Source organism: Zingiber officinale, chromosome 7A, assembly GCF_018446385.1.
Source record: "Zingiber officinale cultivar Zhangliang chromosome 7A, Zo_v1.1, whole genome shotgun sequence".
In the NCBI taxonomy this organism is placed as follows: domain Eukaryota; kingdom Viridiplantae; phylum Streptophyta; class Magnoliopsida; order Zingiberales; family Zingiberaceae; genus Zingiber; species Zingiber officinale.
The window spans coordinates 9,437,063-9,458,926 of record NC_055998.1 but is presented as its reverse complement, the minus strand read 5'-3'; the positions used below and the strand labels follow the sequence as shown (position 1 = coordinate 9,458,926).

At 42.0% G+C, this 21,864-nt stretch overlaps 2 pseudogenes; both read right to left on the bottom strand.

Moving 5' to 3' along the window:
* Window positions 1-17,700: 17,700 nt before the first annotated feature.
* Window positions 17,701-18,230, bottom strand: LOC121999188 (annotated as a pseudogene).
* Window positions 18,231-19,261: 1,031 nt separating this feature from the next.
* On the bottom strand, window positions 19,262-21,376 carry LOC121999187 (annotated as a pseudogene).
* Between the last annotated feature and the right edge of the window lie 488 nt (window positions 21,377-21,864).

Below are 21,864 nucleotides of genomic sequence, written 5' to 3'. Positions count from 1 at the left end.
CAAATACCGCATCGAACGTTTTAGGTCCGATCTTTACTTACTTTGGTTTAGGTACTTCGACCTTTGCCAAGCACCCCCACACTTTCAGGTATTTGTACGATGGCTCGCGGCCTTTCCATAGTTCATATGGAGTTTTCTCATTTTTCTTATGAGGGATTCTGTTGAGAATGTGATTTGCCGATAATATTGCTTCCCCCCACAAGTTTTGAGGTAAGCCTGAATTTATTAACAAGGCATTCATCATTTCTTTTAGTGTCTGATTTTTACGTTCGGCGACACCGTTTGATTGAGGTGAGTAAGGCGTCGTTGTTTGATGGATAATGCCAGATTCTGTATAAAATTTATCAAACGGTGCACCATATTCTCCACCTCTATCGCTTCGAATTATTTTAATTCCTTTGTCAAGTTGGTTTTCAACTTCTGTTTTATAGGTTTTGAACGCCTCTAGGGCTTCGTCTTTACTTCTTAAAAGAAAGACATAACAGAACTTTGAGCAGTCATCGATAAAAGTAATAAAATATTTTTTTACCTCCTCTAGTTTGCACAAATTTCAAGTCACATAGATCACTATGTATCAACTCTAGAGGAGTTGTTGTCCTTTCCACCGAATGAAAAGGTAGTTTCGTCATTTTCGCTTCCACGCACACTTCACATTTGTGTATTCCGTCAACATTGACGTTTGGTAATAAATTTAATTTGACGAGACGTTTGAGAGTATTATTATGCACATGTCAGATTCGATCATGCCATAAATTAAAACACTCAACAACATAGCTGGAAGCATTTATTTTATTACCATCAAAATTTCGGAGTACAGGCATTACAACCATTTTGAATAGACCCTTTTCTAGGTACCCCTTTCCTACGAAGACACCATTCTTCGTAAGTACAAAGTTGTCTGACTGGAACACTAGCCTAAATCCGGCCTTGACCAATGCCGCTCCAGAAACTAGGTTCTTACTGATGTCGGGAACATGGAGTACATCAATGAGTGTTAGCTCCTTTCCGGACGTCATCTTCAGAACAACCTTTCCGAGTCCAACAATTGGCGACGTCGTGGAATTACCCATATAGAGCTTCCTGCCATTTATCGGAGTATACTTGGAGAACATCGCCTTATCGGAACAGATATGACGAGTTGCTCCAGTATCAATGAACCACTGCTTCAGGTTGGTATCCACCAAGTTGGCTTCAAATACAACCGCAGTGAGATCCAAGTCCTCAAGAGAGGTTGCGACATGATTCGCAGCATCTTTTGGCCCCTTGGTTGGCTTCTTTGGGCGTCTGCAGTCCTTGGACAGGTGTCCTGCCTTTCCACAGTTGTAGCAGGAGCCTTTGAACTTCTTTGCTTGAGTCTTCTTTTTGAACTGCTTCGGCTTTTTAGCGTTCGGCTCGACCAAGTTGGACATTTCGTCTATAGTCCGCTTGGTTCCTCTGGAGTCGGATAACTTTCGATTATCCTCCTCTATTCGTAGCCTCAGGATCAGGTCTTGCAGCCCTATCTCCTTTTGCTTGTGCTTTAGGTAATTCTTGAAATCCTTCCATGACGGAGGGAGCTTCTCAATTACAGCAGCAACTGCGAATGTCTCGTTCAGCTTCATGCCTTCGGCGTCCAGATCATGCAGTATTAATTGCATATCTTGGACTTGAGATGAGACGCTTTTTGAGTCCACCATCTTGAAATCCAGAAACCGACCGACGATGAATTTCTTCAATCCAGCATTTTCGGTCTTGTATTTCTTCTCAAGGGATTCCCACAAAGATTTCGCCGTCTCCAGAGAACAATATACGTTATATAACATGTTGTCCAAGGCGTTGAGTATATAATTGCGGCACAGAAAATCTCCGTGAGACCACGCATCGCTAGCAGCCTTACTACCTTCCGTAGCGGCTGGCGTGTCTTCGTGCAAAAATCGTACAAGGTTTAGCGTTGTTAGATAAAACAGCATCTTCTGCTGCCATCTTTTGAAGTCGGTTCCGGTGAATTTCTCCAGCTTTTCTCCGTGCAGAATGGTTGTCGGAATGGCGGTCGGAACGACGGTCGGAACGGCCGTCTGAATGTCGTTGGTAGCCATATCAATTTGCACGAAATATCGTGTATGACTGTTAATCCCGGGTAGCTTCTGGAGTATACAAACTGATCGTTGAGGCTAGTGTTCGACACTATCTCCGTAAACGATATTGCTCCGCTACGGTGCTTAACGGATTGTTGCAATTCGTTCCCAAGATACAACGACGACGAACGTCTCGGAATCGTAGCACTCCGACTTCCGAGACCAGCGAACCTTCTAGTAGACTTCTTGGACTCTTGAATGCACAAGATGAAATGAATGCTTGAGGAAGAGAAGAGAGTATTGAGTGAATATTCCATCATCTGGAGGGTTTTATTTATACTGAAAGAAGAGGTTGAGTGTCCTTTGGGTGAGTGGATGTGTTCCTTGGATGTGTTCCTTGGGCTGGATCGATCTAGATCATCCATTCTGAAGGGTTGTAACCCTTCACCAAGCCCACTTCAATCTCATCCATCAGATCTGAGGAGTTGTGACCCTCAGATCCCGCCTAATGTCATCGGCCATCGGATCTGGATCCATTGATTCGATGCTTCAGATCAAGTCTCATCCCAAGCCGTCAGATCGTTACTCTTTGCGATCCAACGCTCTAGATCGCATCACAAGCGATCCATCACACCTATTTGATCAACGTTGATCAATGGTAGCCATCCATTCCCGAAGTCAACTGTCCAGTCATCTCCCTTTGTCCATGAGGATGCCGCATAGGTACTGCCACGTCAGGTACGAGCCTGACACGTCACCCGAGTGCCACGTAGGCACTGCAATGTCACCTGGAGCATAAATTTAAGCTCCTCGCGACGATGCGTACGTGAGAAGTGCAAAGTGTGCCTACAAAACGCCCATTGCGCACGTGCGCACGTGGCGGGTGGCGGGCTCACAGGTGCGAGCACCTGCTCGCCCTGGGCTAAGGGAGCACCTGTCCTTTTATTTTTGTGTTAACTCCATTAACACATCTTCATTAATAAGTAGAGAACACACATCGAGAATTTCCGATGTGGGACTATTCTCCCATGCACTTTATTAATGAATAATAAATGTTATTTTGGGCCGATATTAAACATTAATTTCTCATTCACCCTTAATCGGTTTTGAGCAAATTAATAGTCTAAATCTATCTACGCGAATCGTAGATGTCACTCCCCAGAGGAGTCTCTGTCCGAAGAAATTTCGGCAGCATCTCCCCTGTACGGCGGACAATCTGAAACTTTTCTACAAACACTATATACCTCAGCCACATGCGGCTGGAATAATAACAATAAAAGAAAACAAACACCACGCAGTTAATATCAAATTCAGCCTCTGGCTGACACAACCACGCAGTTAAATATATATCATCAGCCCACTCGGCTGGAACAAAACCAAAACACAAAGACTGCTAGCCGGCTAGACTTACACAACCAGTAACATAAATACAAAATACCACATAACAACGTCAACACTCCAAAAATAAAACCAGAGTACAGACCTAAACAAACTGATACATAAAACAAACAAAACATACGTGAAACCGATAAGTCTTCTGATGTGACGTGGGGACCAGCAGACAGGATGCTCCAAGCAACACCATAAATAACCTGGTACCTGAAAAAGATAGTGTCAACGGGGGTGAGTTCAACAACTCAGCGAATACCAATAGACATGCCTAGTAAGATATATCTAACAGTAATAAACATGGAATACAGCTTCCGAATAATATATAGTAAATATACAAAACTGAAAAGTAACCAAGGAAGCTGTACTCACCAGGAACTCCTATCCTGAACTAAAGGGTCATCAAACCGATACGTAGTATGTCTCCTGTATGCATGTCAAACAAATGCATCCACCAAAATGCAGCATATAAGTGCAGCAAATACAATCATAAGAATATAAATGCATCAATGCATATGATGCTAATGATGCGTCCTGGTCACCCCTGACGATCATCTCACACAAATGGTGAGACCGAGTGGGTATTGTGACAACGTGCACTCTCGTCACTGCTCGATGGTGACCGAGTGGGCGGGATCTTGTCGGAGTACTCCTGTGACCCCAAATCATAAATGGGGAGCTCAATGCTCTCAACTCGGACACGATAGCGGGAGGTATCTCTGGCTACCGAGTCACGACCAGCGGAGCCAAAGCGAGTCCACCGTCGGCTACTACTGTTGCTACACTAAATGCCGGTGAGCAAGCAGGCAGGCCCGGCGGCTACCTCATTGGTCATGTGACCAGCGGAGCAATAACCGCCACACACACGATATACCACTAAACCATGAGTGGGGTGTGTGCGGTACATGTCGGGCGATGGGCTCAACCATAGTGGGGCCGACAATCGCACAGATGCAATCATGATGCATGTCACTATGCATAACAAAAACTGATCAACATAACCATATCCATATATACAAAATGGGTACTGTAAAAGCGATGGTCACATACCAAAATCTATAGTACACAGGTCAGATAGAATATCAAAAACCTATGTCCTGAACATAATAAGTATGGAATATCCTGATCAGCATAGAAAAATCCATATATACATAATATGGGTACCACAGTATCAGTAGGTCAATCCACGAATCTAGGGTATACAGATCCTCTATGGTATAACAACCTAGATCCTAAACATATCCTCCTTCCATAACATATGTACCAACAATATACACAGATCAAAGAATCAGAGTCTAGGTACACGAATCATATATGAGATACAAATAGAGGTACACAAGTCAGGTATGGTATAAAAACCTAGGTATCAGATAATCTAGATACACCTGCCAGAAATAAAAATCCAGAACCTAGTCCTAACCTCAGTAGAGCATGGTATGTCACTTTAGAAACTAAGATACTCATGGTAATAAAGTACTCATGGCAATAAGATACTCATGGTAACAAATCACGAGATATCAGCACGGATACATAACAAGCGACAAACCTAACATGCTATGGATATCAACCAGTGACATACCAAAGACAAACATGTTCATTGCTTGCAACTATAAAGTACTATGCATATCCAAATGACGATATCATAAAAGATAAGTCAAGAGGTACCCGCCTCCAATAAAAAGATCGTATCCGAATAAATCCTCGTCGAGATGCGCGTCTCGCGTCAAGGTCCTGTGTCACCAATATACATACATTTTATTTAGCTAACTCAAATGTATAGCTAAATAAAATCCTCAAGGCTAAATTAGGGTAAAACCCTGATCAACCTAACTATCTAGCAATCCAATTTATCTCCAATTCGATACAATTGCATATCCTCCAAATACTCATAGAAATACAACCAAAACTCCACACATAGCTTACCTTAATCAACGGCTGTGATTGTTGATCCATAGCAGGGAGTGTTGATACTGACAACAAGATGGCTACAGATGGAATAGCTACCGGAACCAAGATCCTCCACCTAGCCCAACCTCCTTGCTGGATACTTCACTGTTCGGATCACATGAAATCAAGATTGATACGCAATCAAGCAACAATCCTAATCAACAACAGAGGCAGCAAGAAATCTACTACCGGAAACCAGAAACGGTTGGCACGTACAAATCCTAAACACAACTAGTTAGGGATTCTAGCACTAATTTACCAAAACCCATATCTCTGGTTGAAGTGTACAAAAAAAATCTGTACCTAATTTTCTCTTCTCCGGTGGTGGCAGCAAGCAAAACAGAGGCTGGTTGTGGCTCGACAGAACCCTGTGAGGAAGGGGTTGAGTGACACTCGGTGGTTGGCACAGAGGAGGCGGCTGGCGATCGGAAAACAAGAGGAAGAGGTGGCGACACCAATGCTAGGGCAGAAGCAGAGACATCGGGAAGAAGACCATGGAGGCCGGCAAAGACATAGTGGAGGAGAGGGCAGCGCGATCCAAGCCAGGGCAAATAGTTGGCTGCCGGCGCTCGAAAGAGGAAAAGGGTCGGCGTTAGGGCTCCTGTGGCCGACGGTGTCTCGGGAAGAAGGGGAAAGATGGCCGGCATCGAAGAGGAGTGTCGGAGCGTTCCTGACCTTCCCTAATCTAGGGCTCGACCTCGGCGGTGCTGAGATGTCTGCGGCAATGAGGCAACGACAGGGGGAAAGGCTATCGGCGTTGCTCTCTTCCACCGGCGCTGGCTGTGGCGACCGAGGCGACGCGAGAGGGCGACAGCGGCACGTCTGCTTGAGAAGGGAAGGGAAACGGCCTGAGGGTGAGGGCTCGGCACGCAGGGAAAATCGGGAGGAGAAAGAAAAATAAAGAGAAAAAGAAAAAGGAAAAGTAATAAAACTTTTCCTCGCTTAAATGGGGTAGCCTAAACAGGCTTTCCCAGGGCCCAGTTTTATCCCCGTAACTCATCCATACGATCTCCGAAAAATTCCCGAAAAATTTCTAAAAATTCCGGAAAATTCTCTTATTATTATTCGCCATTTTCTGGTATTTTACATTCTCCCCCTCTAATAAAAAATTTGGTCCCCAAATTTCGTTATCTACCATCAGCAAGTACCAAAACAGGTAAAGAGTATAAAATGCTGAACGATAAATTAAATCACATATGTCAAATGAAAAGATGGGGATATCGAGCTCGGATAATATCCTCGTGCTCCCAAGTAATCCTCCTCATCCAAATGATACTGTCATCCGACTTAACCAGCCGGATAGTCTTGATCCACCATTGACGTCCTTTCTGGTCTAGAATCCGTACCAGAACCTCCTCATAGGTGATGTCAGGCTGATGGGAACTGAGATTATCTGTCAACACATGAGCTGGGTCTGCTATGTATCTCCTCAGCATAGATACACGAAATATGTCGGTAGTGTCAGCGTGTAAGCTACCGCTCCATCCAAGATCTGGAAACAGCCAACGTATCACGGAGCTAGCTTACCTCTGAGGCCAAATCTTCACCCCTTTCGTGGGTGAGACTCATAGAAAACATGGTCGTCAATAGAGAACTCCAAAGGTCTGAGTCTTCGATCAGCATAACTCCTCTGGCGGTCCGGCACCTCTGACATCCTCTGTCTGATAATACGAACCAACTCTGTCTCATGCTGAGCTCTATGAGGTCCCAACAACTGGGCCTCCCCAACCTCATCCCAGAGGGTGGGTATCCGACAAGATCTACATACAACGCTTCAAACGGTGCCCTCTGGAAAGCCGAGTGAAAGCTGTTGTTGTAGGCGAACTCTACCAATGGCAAATAGTCATTACAACTGCCTCCAAAAATCCAATATACAAGACCTCAACAAGTCCTCTAGAGTCTAAATAGTCCGCCTTACTGACCATCTGTCTGCGGATGGAAAGTTGTATTGAAACAGAGCTGCGTGCCCAAAGCCTGCTGCAGACTCTGTCAAACCGGGGGTCTCTATCCGAAATAATAGTCAACGGAACACCACATGATCTGATGATCTCCCGGCAAAACAGATCCACCAATCGATCCAGGAAATCAGTCTTCCGAATCGCTAACGAGTGCGCAGATTTGGTTAATCGCTCAATGATTACCCAAATTACGTCATGGCCTCTTCATGTCCTCGGCAAACCCACCACAGAGTCCATAGTAATATGTTCTCATTTCCACTCAGGAATAGGAATCTGCTAAAATAAACCGGCAGGTCTCTGATGCTCGGCCTTCACTTGCTGACAAACAAGACATCTAGCTACAAAATCCGCGATGTCTTCCTTCATGACATTTCCACCAATAGAAACACCTCAAATCTTGGTACCCACGGCTACCGCCTGGGTGGTCAGCAAATCATGAGCGATGAGCCTCCGGAAGTAACTCCTATAAGACCAGATGAGACTGAAGTACGCATAATCTGCCTCGGAAGTGTATAACACCCTCCTCGTCTCGTGTAAACTCGGTCTGCTACCCGGAAGCTATCTGGCTGCTAATAAACTGTAAATACTGATCAGCAGCCTAGGGCTCTCGGATCCTCGTCCTGATCGACGACTAAGCAGCCATGGTAACAAGAATACCTAGCTCTGTCTGTCCTTATCCCTCAAGGCCCACTTGGAGAAACCTTGAATCAAGTCTATGACCACAACTCGGTGGCAAGCTAAAGTCCCTCTTAACTTCCTGCTAAGTGCATCGGCAACCCCATTAGCTCTACCTGAGTGATAGCTAATGGTACAATCAAAATCCTTCAGGAACTCTATCCATCCCCTCTGTCGGAGATTAGGTTCCTTTCCAAGTGAACAAATATTTGAGACTCTTATGGTCCGTGAGAATCTCAAATGTAACACCGTATAGATAAGGCTGCCAAATCTTCAAGGCACAAAATAATGACGGCCAGCCACAAGTCATATACTGGTAGTTCTACTCATGCTCCTACAACTGTCGAAAAACATAGAAGACTACTGTGTCGTGCTGCATCAGAACAGCGCCAAATCCTGTGGAGATGCGTCGGTATAAAGCACGAATCCGTCCTCTCCAAAAGGAAAAACCAAAATCGGAGCCGACACTGGTCTCCGCTTCAGCTCCTAGAAGCTGGTCTTGCAATCCTCGGTCCAAGTGAACTTCACGCCTTTTTCTGGTCAGGCGTGTAAGTAGCAATAGCAATCCGTGAGAACCCCTCAACGTATCTCCGGAAATATCGGCCAAACAAAGGAAGTTGCGAGCCTCTTCTGTAGACTCCGTCTACTCCCAACGGAAACAAACTCGATCTCCTGTGGAACCACAGTATACTCCTACTGGTCATCATGTGTCCTAAAAATCTCACAAAATAAAATCTCAAAACGCACTACTGAACTTCGCATATAGATGTTCTCGTCAAAACATCTCCAGAACTATGCAAAAATGGCGTGCGTGACTCACCGCGGATCCGAAATAAATCACAACATCGTCAACAAAGACAATGGAAACTGATCCAAACATTCTAAGGATACCCAAATCATCGGGTCCATGATAACCTCTAGGGCACCGCAAGAACTAATAGTAAAACCAAGCCACATAATGTCCGTATCACAGACATTCATAACCATAAGATCCTCAACAATAAACAGATCTAATCACCAACGATATATAATCACCAAAGAATAGAACCTCCAGTGTGAGAGCAATGCTCTATCACACGAAATACCACATAGTGGGAGCAACGCTCTACCACAAGAAATCCTCCATATGTGGGAGCAACGCTCCACCACAAATAATCCATAACATGTGGGAGCTACGCTCTACTACAACAATACATAAGTGCCCAAAGCACCTAACTATCTAGCTGGAGACTGCACGAGATCTCTCTACCACAGATCACTGTGGTTAGCCTAGAGTATCACAATCCAGTAAGCAAATCAAATCCATAGTCAACTCTATCATCCTCCTAGTGGGTCGGTCACCCAATAATGGGAGAATTAGTTAATAGGCTAAAGAACCAATATCATAATGTAGACATTTAACATTCTACATTTAACATAGGTAGAATCATCATGATGCTACCAACCATACATCTGACACACGTGCACACACAACATATGTATGATCGACATAATCCTCCAATTAGTACACACAAAAAAAATACTCACATCACAGGTATAAATCACCGTGATACCTCCAACAATGTATACCGAACCCGTGTGCGCATATCAATATAGGTATAATCGACAATACACCTCAAACAACACTCACCTGACATATATACACACATGCCAAGAGTATAATCAACGTATACTTCCAATAAGGCATACTAAAACCCAGGTGCATTCACAAATCACAAAAAAATCAACAAGATACCCCAGATATGTCAATCAGACACGTACAGCTAACTAAGAAGCTGTAATCCACAAGGAACCTACAATAACCATATATAGATGGGAATATCTCACTATCCACAAATGAACTATCCATCATAGAACTTCTTCAACTCATATCAATCATATACACACTTCATAGATATGCAAAATCAGCATATTTAATCCAATCTACCACATAAACCCTATGCCACCTTCTAAGTTATCCTACAAGGTACTTATAGTCTAAATTTAAAGTACCCACGGAATAGGATAAATCAATCCTCTAAAGACTGACCAAACCAACAACGACATACGGCTAATTCAGTCTTTTCCCACGTCAGTAACAGTCATGTACTCCAATGTGCTCATAATATCCAACTAAGCACGAAAAATCAAAAGATTCGGACCTCTAAAAATAGAGTATGATTGTCCTCTACTGATCAAACCAACAAAACTAAATCAATCATCTTCTAACTAATCAAGAATACCTTAATCCTCCACAAGCAACTAAGGTATATCAATATACAACTACCCAAATCAATAAGTGTAAATCAGACTCCTACTGACTGATCTAACAAGAATAAATCAATATTTACTGATGAAATTAACTAAGATAACATAGTATACTACTGGCTAGGTCAACATAAAGATATAAATACTATCCACTACCCAGCTATTAAAAGCAGAGGCTGGTATGTGCCTCAATCTGCTAACCAACTAGTAATAACATAAGCTAAAAACTACTAGTGTATGATATGATAAATCACCAGAAACTGTAACCCTTAATCTCTATCAAGGTCGATCATCATCAGTGGCTAACCTAATACATAAAATATATGCTATATCAACTAGACAGGTACCAGAAAAGAGTGCTAATACAGGTCATAAACAGTAATAGTCAACAGTGCATATACTAACACAAATGTAGGATAACAGTATACCACATACCTCCTATAGCTTGGAGATGTCCTGTCGCTGTCAGGTCCCAAAATCCAAAAAAATCACATCGAGAAGACCAAAACACAAAATCTGAAACACCGGAAAAATAAGACACGTAAGTCGATCTCTGATACCAAATAAATTGATATCAGATAAATCTCAAAAATCCAAAACACATAGCAACTATCGTATACCTGCTCTGATACCACTAAATTGTCACGCCCCAGAGGAGTCTCTGTCCGAAGAAATTTCGGCAGCATCTCCCCTGTACGGCGGACAATCTGAAACTTTTCTACAAACACTATATACCTTAGCCACATGCGGCTGGAATAATAACAATAAAAGAAAACAAACACCACGCAATTAATATCAAATTCAGCCTCTGGCTGACACAACCACGCAGTTAAATATATATCATCAGCCCACTCGGCTGGAACAAAACCAAAACACAAAGACTGCTAGCCGGCTAGACTTACACAACCAATAACATAAATACAAAATATCACATAACAACGTCAACACTCCAAAAATAAAATCAGAGTACTAAACAAACGATACATAAAACAAACAAAACATCGTGAAACCATAAGTCTTACGATGTGACGTGGGGACCAGCAGACGGGATGCTCCAAGTGACACCATAAATAACACGGTACACGAAAAGATAGTGTCAGCGGGGTGAGTTCAACAACTCGTGAATACCAATAGACATGCCTAGTAAGATATATCTAACAATAATAAACATCAGCTTCGAATAATATATAGTAAATATACAAAACTGAAAAGTAACCAAGGAAGTTGTACTCACCAGGAACTCTATCCCGAACTAAAGGGTCATCAAACCGATACGCAGTGTCTCCTATATGCATGTCAAACAAATGCATCCACCAAAATGCAGCATATATGCAGCAAACACAATCATAAGAATATAAATGCATCGATGCATATGATGCTAATGATGCGTCTGGTCACCCCTCGATCATCTCACACACAAATGGTGAGACCGAGTGGGTAGATTTGTGACAACCGTGCACTCTGTAACACTGCTCCTGATGAGTGGGATGCTGTCGGAGTACTCTGTCCTGTGACCCCAAATCATAAATGGGGAGCTCAATGATCTCAACTCCAGACACGATGGACGGGAGGTATCTCTGCCTACCACCTGAGTCACGACCAACGCAAGCGAGTCCACCGTCTGCGGCTACTATCTTTGCTACACTAAATGCCGGTGAGCCAAGCGAAGGCGGCTACCTCATTGGGTCATGTGACCAGGAGCAAGCAATGAGAACCGCCACACACGCACGATATACCACTAAACCATGAGTGGGGGTGTGTGCAGTATGTAACCGGCGATGGGCTCAACCATAGTGGAGCCGACAATGCGACATGCAATCATGATGCATGTCACTATGCATAACAAAAACTGATCAACATAACCATATCCATATATACAAAATGGGTACTGTAAAAGCGATGGTCACATACCAAAATCTATAGTACACAGGTCAGAAAGAATATCAAAAACCTATGTCCTGAACATAATAAGTATGGAATATCCTGATCAGCATAGAAAAATCCATATATACATAATATGGGTACCACAGTATCAGTAGGTCAATCCACGAATCTAGGGTATACAGATCCTCTATGGTATAACAACCTAGATCCTAAACATATCCTCCTTCCATAATATATGTATCAACAATATACACAGATCAAAGAATCAGAGTCTAGGTACATGAATCATATATGAGATACAAATAGAGGTACACAAGTCAGGTATGGTATAAAAACCTAGGTATCAGATAATCTAGATACACTTGCCAGAAATAAAAATCCAGAACCTAGTCCTAACCTCAGTAGAGCATGGTATGTCACTTTAGAAACTAAGATACTCATGGTAATAAAGTACTCATGGCAATAAGATACTCATGGTAACAAATCACGAGATATCAGCACGGATACATAACAAGCGACAAACCTAACATGCTATGGATATCAACCAGTGACATACCAAAGACAAACATGTTCATTGCTTGCAGCTATAAAGTACTATGCATATCCAAATGACGATATCATAAAAGATAAGTCAAGAGGTACCCGCCTCCAATAAAAAGATCGTATCCGAATAAATCCTCGTCGAGATGCGCGTCTCGCGTCAAGGTCCTGTGTCACCAATATACATACATTTTATTTAGCTAACTCAAATGTATAGCTAAATAAAATCCTCAAGGCTAAATTAGGGTAAAACCCTGATCAACCTAACTATCTAGCAATCCAATTTATCTCCAATTCGATACAATTGCATATCCTCCAAATACTCATAGAAATACAACCAAAACTCCACACATAGCTTACCTTAATCAACGGCTGTGATTGTTGATCCATAGCAGGGAGTGTTGATACTGACAACAAGATGGCTACAGATGGAATAGCTACCGGAACCAAGATCCTCCACCTAGCCCAACCTCCTTGCTGGATACTTCACTGTTCGGATCACATGAAATCAAGATTGATACGCAATCAAGCAACAATCCTAATCAATAACAGAGGCAGCAAGAAATCTACTACCGGAAACCAGAAACGGTTGGCACGTACAAATCCTAAACACAACTAGTTAGGGATTCTAGCACTAATTTACCAAAACCCATATCTCTGGTTGAAGTGTACAAAAAAAATCTGTACCTAATTTTCTCTTCTCCGGTGGTGGCAGCAAGCAAAACAGAGGCTGGTTGTGGCTCGACAGAACCCTGTGAGGAAGGGGTTGAGTGACACTCGGTGGTTGGCACAGAGGAGGCGGCTGGCGATCGGAAAACAAGAGGAAGAGGTGGCGACACCAATGCTAGGGCAGAAGCAGAGACATCGGGAAGAAGACCATGGAGGCCGGCAAAGACATAGTGGAGGAGAGGGCAGCGCGATCCAAGCCAGGGCAAATAGTTGGCTGCCGGCGCTCGAAAGAGGAAAAGGGTCGGCGTTAGGGCTCCTGTGGCCGACGGTGTCTCGGGAAGAAGGGGAAAGATGGCCGGCATCGAAGAGGAGTGTCGGCGCGTTCCTGACCTTCCCCAATCTAGGGCTCGACCTCGGCGGTGCTGAGATGTCTGCGGCGATGAGGCAACGACAGGGGGAAAGGCGATCGGCGTTGCTCTCTTCCACCGGCGCTGGCTGTGGCGACCGAGGCGACGCGAGAGGGCGACAGCGGCACATTTGCTTGAGAAGGGAAGGGAAACGGCCTGAGGGTGAGGGCTCGGCACGCAGGGAAAATCGGGAGGAGAAAGAAAAATAAAGAGAAAAAGAAAAAGGAAAAGTAATAAAACTTTTCCTCGCTTAAATGGGGTAGCCTAAACAGGCTTTCCCAGGGCCTAGTTTTATCCCCGTAACTCATCCATACGATCTCCGAAAAATTCCCGAAAAATTTCTAAAAATTCCGGAAAATTCTCTTATTATTATTCGCCATTTTCTGGTATTTTACAGTAGATTTCAATTTTGAAGTCAATTACAACTTTCAACAATTGATGGCTTCCTTCCTCAAAATCGTTTTGGTCCATTTAAGGCCCCAATATCCAACAGATGATATAGCCATGTATGAACTGACACAATCCCTCTATGAGGTTCCTTCCAACTGGACGCCCCAGTTAGATCCCTGCACTTGGGATGGTGTTATTTGCTCCCGCGGCCGCGTAATCGCAATAAATCTTGCTCAACGCGATATCTTCGAAAGCCTTTCACCAGCACTTGGAAATATTACCTCACTCACGTCTCTTCAACGGGAGTTCAACAACATTTGCAGCCCTCTCCCTCGCCTCAGGAAACTCTCCTCGCTCCAGAAGATATACCTCCAAGCCAATGCCTTTGATTCCATCCCAAGTGGATTTTTCATCAGACTCCCCTCCCTCCAAGAGATCTCTTTACATGATATCCCTCTCGCCCCTGGAGCCTCTCCCAGGACATTACTTCCGCGGTTGGACTTGTCTACTTTTCCGCCATCAATGCTTCCCTCACAGGGTTGATTCCCGACTTCCTTGGCTCCCTGTTGAACCTCGACATCCTCCATCTCTCTTACAACCAGCTCACCGGGCCCCTCCAGAGGTCCTTCGCCGGCTCCATCCTCACGAAACTCTTCCTTGATCACCAGCAATCTGGTGACAAGATCTCCGACCGAATTGATGTGATTGGGGCAATGCCACAACTCACCATGACCTGGCTCTAGTCCAACAGTTTCAAAGGCCGATTCATGATCTGTCCAACCTCAAGGTCCTTGAATCCTTCAATGTCCATGGCAACTCCCTCAAGGGCATTGTTCCGCAGTCTCTCGTTGCCTGCCTTTCGCTTAGGATTGTGGACCTCTCCAAAACATGTTACAGGGCCCTCTTCCGTCGTTCTCCAGCAAATCCTTGATTCAGCTGTTATTAAGCAACAATAATCTCACCGGAACGATCCCTGATAGCTTGGCTCAGATCCGTATTCTCAAAATATTAGATGTCCCTAATAACAACCTCAGTGGGAATGTGCCAAAATTTCGTAGCTCTATTAAGGTTGAAATTGATGGAAATCCCAATCTTCATAAAATCTCTGGCTCAGGAGGTGAAAGCTCTTCTCTAACAAGTGGGGCACCTAGTCCTCCGGACAAATTGTCAATTGTGGGTATCATTATAGCTGTGGTGGTTATCGTTGTGGCGGTTCTTATCGCTTGTTCAGTAGGACTTTTACTACATCACCTCAAGAAGAAGAACAAGAAGAAATTTGAACTTAGCATTGAGAGTGTAAATGCATACCTTGATGAACCTCAAAGCTTGCATATGTCTATTCAAGCATTGAAAACGACCACAAATAATTTCAGTGAGGATTTTATATTGGGCAAGGGCGGTTTTGGAATCGTTTACAAAGGGGATCTCAATGTAATATTAATTGCTGTGAAGAGAAGTATATCTGGTTTGATGGGTCAAAATGGCCTATGAGAGTTCAAAACAGAGATTGATGTTCTTAGAAAGGTTAGACATCGGAACTTGGTTGCACTTCTTGGATATTATGTTCATGGCCAAGAAAGACTTTTGATGTATGAATTCATGCCAGAGGGTACACTAGGGCATCACTTGTTTGAATGGGAGAGCAGAAATGAACCGCCAATTACTTGGAAGCAGCGACTAGTGATTTCTTTGGATATTGCTAGAGGTATTGAGTATTTACACAATTTGGCCTAGGAGATTTTCATTCACAGGTATTTGAAACCTGCTAACATACTACTAGACAAAGATTTGAATGTCGAAGTTTATGATTTTGGGTTGGTAAAGCTTGCTACACACAACAAAATGTCTGTGACGACTCGAGTTGCAGGAACTTTTGGATATCTTGCACCTGAATACGCAAGTAAGTGGATTGTTTTACTTTTTTAACAGATATTTTGTTTTTTAAAGTATAAACATAACTCAAATACTTTGATGGAAATATTTAGTAACATGACCTTCTGTATTTTAACAACCACTGGAAAAGTGTCCGCAAAGGTTGATGTCTATGCATTCGGTGTTATATTAATGGAGATAATTATCGGAAGAAAAGTATTGACTAAGTCATTCCTTGCTGATGACAATTTTGTATCAGTGTTTCGAAGAGAGTTTACTCAAGAGAAAAATAAAATTTTAAATTCCATGGCGGACCGAGTCCTTGAACTGACGATGAGACTCAGAAGAGTCTAATGGACGTTGCAGACTTGGCTTGGCACTGCACATGTCGTGAACCCTACCAGAGACCTGATATGAGCCACATAGTCAATAGACTTTCTCCTCTAATAGAGCCCTGGCAATCTCCTACAACCAATGATATAGACAACGAAGATGACTAAATTTACATTCTAACTGAAATACTTGAAAAATGGCACGGTATAATACCATTACCATACCGAAAAATATGGTATAAGAATTTTTCATACCGATACCGTACTAGAATTTTGGTATATCGAAATTCTGCTATTCATATTGTTCAGGGTAAATTTTTGGTATCAGTACGGTATATCAAAAATTTCGCTAAAAATCGTATATCGATACCGATACCGAAAATTTCGGTACGATATAATACTGTACCAAATTTTTTGGTATACCGTAAAATCGGTATAATTCAGTAAATTTTGATACGGAATGACAGTATATCAAAATTTCGTTGTTTTTCCCCACCCCTAATGTGAAACTTGATCCTCTATAAAATCTATCTAATTTAATAAAACAAACAGCCAATAAACTAGTAATTTGCATCTCCTTTATGAAAAAAGAATAAATCTAAATCTAAATCTATATAAAATGAATTGTAAAAAAAAAAAGACATCATTTGATAAATTTAATAAAACCCATAAAATTCACAAGATGGTCTTGAGTGACATGGTCTTTAGAAAACATATTAAAAGACATAAAATTACAAGAATCAGATAATGAAAATATGATCAGAAAAGGAACTACAGCCATTGCCATTGCCAGGAAATTCTTCTTCTTTTTTCTCCTCCCATTTGTCTGTCTTGCAATCACATAATTCAATTATTTCCAATAAAACAATTCGCAATCAGGAAATAAATTAAATTCATTTTTGAATTTTTCATATTTCAATTATTTACTGAATCACCTCAAGAAGAAGAGCAAGGAGAAATTTGAACTTAGCATTAAGAGTGTGAATGCATACCTTGATGAGCCTCAAAGCTTGCATATGTCTATTCAAGAATTGAAAACGGCCACAAATAATTTCAGTGAAGATTTTATATTGGGCAAGGGAAGTTTTGGAATCGTTTACAAAGGGGATCTTAGTGGAACATTAATTGCTGTGAAAACAAGTATATCTTGTTTGATGTTTTTAGAAAGGTTAGACATCGGAACTTGGTTGCACTTCTTGGATATTGTGTTGATGGCAAAGAAAGACTTTTGCTGTATGAATTCATGCCAGAGGGTACACTAGGGCATCACTTGTTTGAATGAGAGAGCATAAATGCACCGCCACTTACTTGGAAGCAGCGATTAGCTCCTATCTAGCTAATTGTTGTTATCCATCCAGAACTGAGCTTGAAGTCGATCGACAGTCTTTTGATCTACTCGGAATGCCTTAGCAAGAACTTCATCATATATGGGGGTTTTTGAGCCAAAAACTGCATTGCAATGGTTATGGTACCGGGGTTTTGGCTATTTAGAGCAGCGATTGCAACAGCTCTTGTATGGCCACGGTTGAATTGGATGTGGACAAGGCCTTGAGGGAACACAAACACATCACCCTTCTTCAGAATCTTGGTGAAAAGGCGGTTGGTTTGGCCGATGTTGGATGTCACAAAACCAACATAGAGCTCTCCTTCTAGCAGGGTGAGGATCTCAGTGGCGTGAGGGTGAGTGTGGGGTGGGTTGAGTCCGCGAGGGCTGAAGTCAATGCGAGCCATAGAGATGCCGAGGGTGTTGAGCCCAGGAATTGTATTCACATTGACTACACGGACGTTGGAGCCTGGCTTGTTTATGGTGTTGCCGGGCTTGTCGACGCCATAGGCGAAGAAGTCTTCAGCTTTCACGCCATCCATGCTCTTGCAAACGAATCCATTGATAAGCACTGTAAATCAAGGAACTATTGAATAAAATTTAAACTCTTCCGGCAAAATGAATGGGGAGATACTTGCTTAATTAGGTGAGATACTTGCTTAATTCATATACCGGCAAAATGAAACTCTTCCTTAATCACCAGCTATCTCGTCCCCTAGGACCGGTCGGTTCTATGACTGACCATATATTGGGATACTTGCTTTTGAGGAATGGGGAGCGAAGTCCTAAGAGATTCAATCGGTGCTTTTAGTCAATCCTCTATACATTGGGAGGATCGTCCCTGATATGATAACATGAGATTTGAAAGTCTGACAGAGTCTATTATATGAGAATTGCCTTGTACATTTATCTTCTGTACATATATGAGACGAGCGTGCTGACTTGTGTACACTTGGACGACTTTATTACCAACCGACTTCATAGTAGAGCGATCATCCCTTAAACTCGATCGGCTATTGCCTAATCAGATATATAATAGGTGTCTTAGCACAAAAATGGAGCACTAGGTCCCATGGGTCCAACGAACCTTTGGACCGGCCATCCTCGTACTTAAAGCCTCGACACTAGGCAGAGAGCAAAGTCCTGTTGAGAGTGATCCACTAGCTGCCATCTCACCTTGACTGCCATATCATATCTGGATTCACTCGTAACATCCCTTATCATAAACTCTTACATTGATTAAGTCATATTCAAACGTATAATTGCAACTTAATTTGTATTTTAAAAGGTGCAAATACGATAATCAAATTTGATGCTTTTGTCTTAATTTCTTAGCATGATTAAACCTTGGATTACAGACAAAATCTTATATTATCATTATTCAAATAAAATCTCATATTATCATCATTATTATAGAAATAAATTAAATGATTACACGACAAATTACATCATTGAGTAAGCTTATTATGTTGGTTATAATAATAATTAACCCATGCATAGTAATGATATTGATAATATATTCAAACACACACGTCTAGCTCCTATCTAGCTAATTGTTGTTATCCATCCAGAACTAAGCTTGAAGTCGATCAATAGTCTTTTGATCAACTCGGAATGCCTTAGCGAGAACTTCATCATATATGGGGGTTTTTGAGCCAAAAACGGCATTGGCAATGGTTATAGTACTGGCGTTTTGGCTACTTAGAGCAATGATTGCAACAACTCTTGTATGGCCACGGTTGAATTGGAAGTCAACAAGGCCTTGAGGGAACACAAACACATCGTCCTTCTTCAGAATCTTGGTGAAAAGGCGGTTGGTTTGGCCGATGTTGGATGTCACAAAACCAACATAGAGCTCTCCTTCTAGCATGGGTGAGGATCTCAGTGGTGCGAGGGTGAGTGTGGGATAGGTTGAGCCCACGACGACCGAAGTCGATGCGAGCCATAGAGATGCCGAGGGTGTTGAGCCCAGGAATTGTATTCACATTGACTGCACGGACGTTGGAGCCTAGCTTGTTTATGGTTTTGTCGAGCTTGTCGAGGCCATAGGCGAAGAAGTCTTCGGCTTTCACGCCATCCATGCTCTTGCCAACGAATCCATTGACAAGCACCGTAAATCAAGGAACTATTGAATAAAATTTAGACGAGCCACTCGATCGAAAGATTGACAACTAAATTAAATTAACCAAGGGAGAAGAAGTTATATATAATACAAACCTTTGGAGTTGTTATCGGCGACGCAAAAGTCTTGAAGTGGACTAGGATCAGATGCCCATACTACACGAGTGGTAGACAAAGCAAAGAGAACAACAATAATAAGATGAATTTTAGCTGTTATCTTAGCTAATTTGTTTAGGAGAACAAGGAGATTAATTAAGTTGAAAATAATATATAAAAGAGTAGCAACGATTGTGATCGAGTTGTTTGCTGCAATGATATACAGAATACGTTAGAGGAAAGGGATATATTGAGAATAAGGTTTGAAATAATCTTTATAAATATTGTATAGTTCAAAGATGAACATCAATGGGCATGTGGATTAGTAAAGTCGATCCGAGCTAATCAATTAATTATAAAGACATTCACTTGCCCATATTGTATAGTTCTAATTTGCTTCTATGTTGGCCAAGTAAACTAGTAGATAAGAAGACGTGGAGTACAAAGTCAAATACCTTTGTGCATGTCTTGTATTTGGTAGCAACAAGGTCAAAGTGTCGGGTGAAATCGTTTAATTGGTTAGGTAGTAAGATAAGAGCAAGTAGTTACTCAGATGATTAAGGAGCAGGCGAAGACTGAGGATGTCATGCGTGTTTACCATTTCATAATCTCTCTTCTCACGCACGGTACCTAATGAGAGCAGAGCATAGCAGAGCAGAGCTGGAAGAATGTTTCAATCCTACTTTTTCTCTATATAAACCTATTGAGATTGCATTGCATTCATTATCAGAATTGCTAGCTTAGCTCAGTGATACAATTAATCAAAGACATGGATGTTAAATTGCTCCTCGTTGCAAAGATTTATAAATCAAATAAACAAGTGTTCATGTATATAAATGAATGGTTTAGGATTCACAATTCTTTTTTAATTTTAATCGATTGTTTCAATCGATTAAAAATTCAATCGATTGATTTAGTCAATTAAAATTTCATTTTCTTTTGCTTTTACGGAGGAACGGTAATGTTTACTGTTTCTTCATTTAATTGATTACCTAAATCAATTGAAAAACTATTTGAATCGGTTAAAAGACTTTCATTTTTAATGTAAGTTCAAACAAGCCGCATCAGCATGTTGATGCAATTCCTTTCATTCGACAAATGAAATGGTTTAGTTTCTAATAAAATGATTAATAACGTCGCCACAAATAACCGCTTACCTGTCCACCGCCCTCCACTCACATCACACATTACTATATATTTTTCCCTCTCCTCATCACTCATCACTCCGCACTCCGAGTTACACAGCTCCGCAGCAGTTGCACTCCGTAGCTCCGCAGCACTCTGCACTCCGCAGCTCCGCAGCAGCAACTAGCAAAGGTAATCCACTTTTTTATTGATCTTCCCTGCTTCTGAGCCTGCTACGGGCTTAGCGTACCTCATTACGACTATAAAATATAATAGTGCATAGCCTACTACTGGCCTCGTGAATGGCAACAATTAAGAAAGAAAAGGTGCGGAGCCTCCTATACATCTTTCATTCAATAATATCTATGACTGAGGTGATCCCACAGGGAAAATTTCTTTATGCCAAAAACAATGGGTATCGCTCCGGAATTTCGGTATACAAAAATTCGGTATACCGAAATTTTGGTATTCATATTGTTCAGGGTAAATCTTCGGTATCGATATGGTATATCGGAAATTTCGCTAAAAATTAATGATATGAATACCATAATAGCTCATATTGCACTATTCTAATTTCTATTTGGACTACTTAAGGAGCAGGCGAAGACTAAGAATGTCATGCGCGTTTACCATTTCATAATCTCTCTTCTCACGCACGGTACCAAATGAGAGCAGAGCAGAGCTGGAAGAATGTTTCAAACCTACTTTTTCTCTATATAAACCTATTGAGATTGCATTGCATTCACCATCAGAATTGTTAGCTCAGCTCAGTGATACAATTAATCAAAAACATGGTTGTTAAACTGCTCCTCGTCGCAAAGATTTATTAATCAA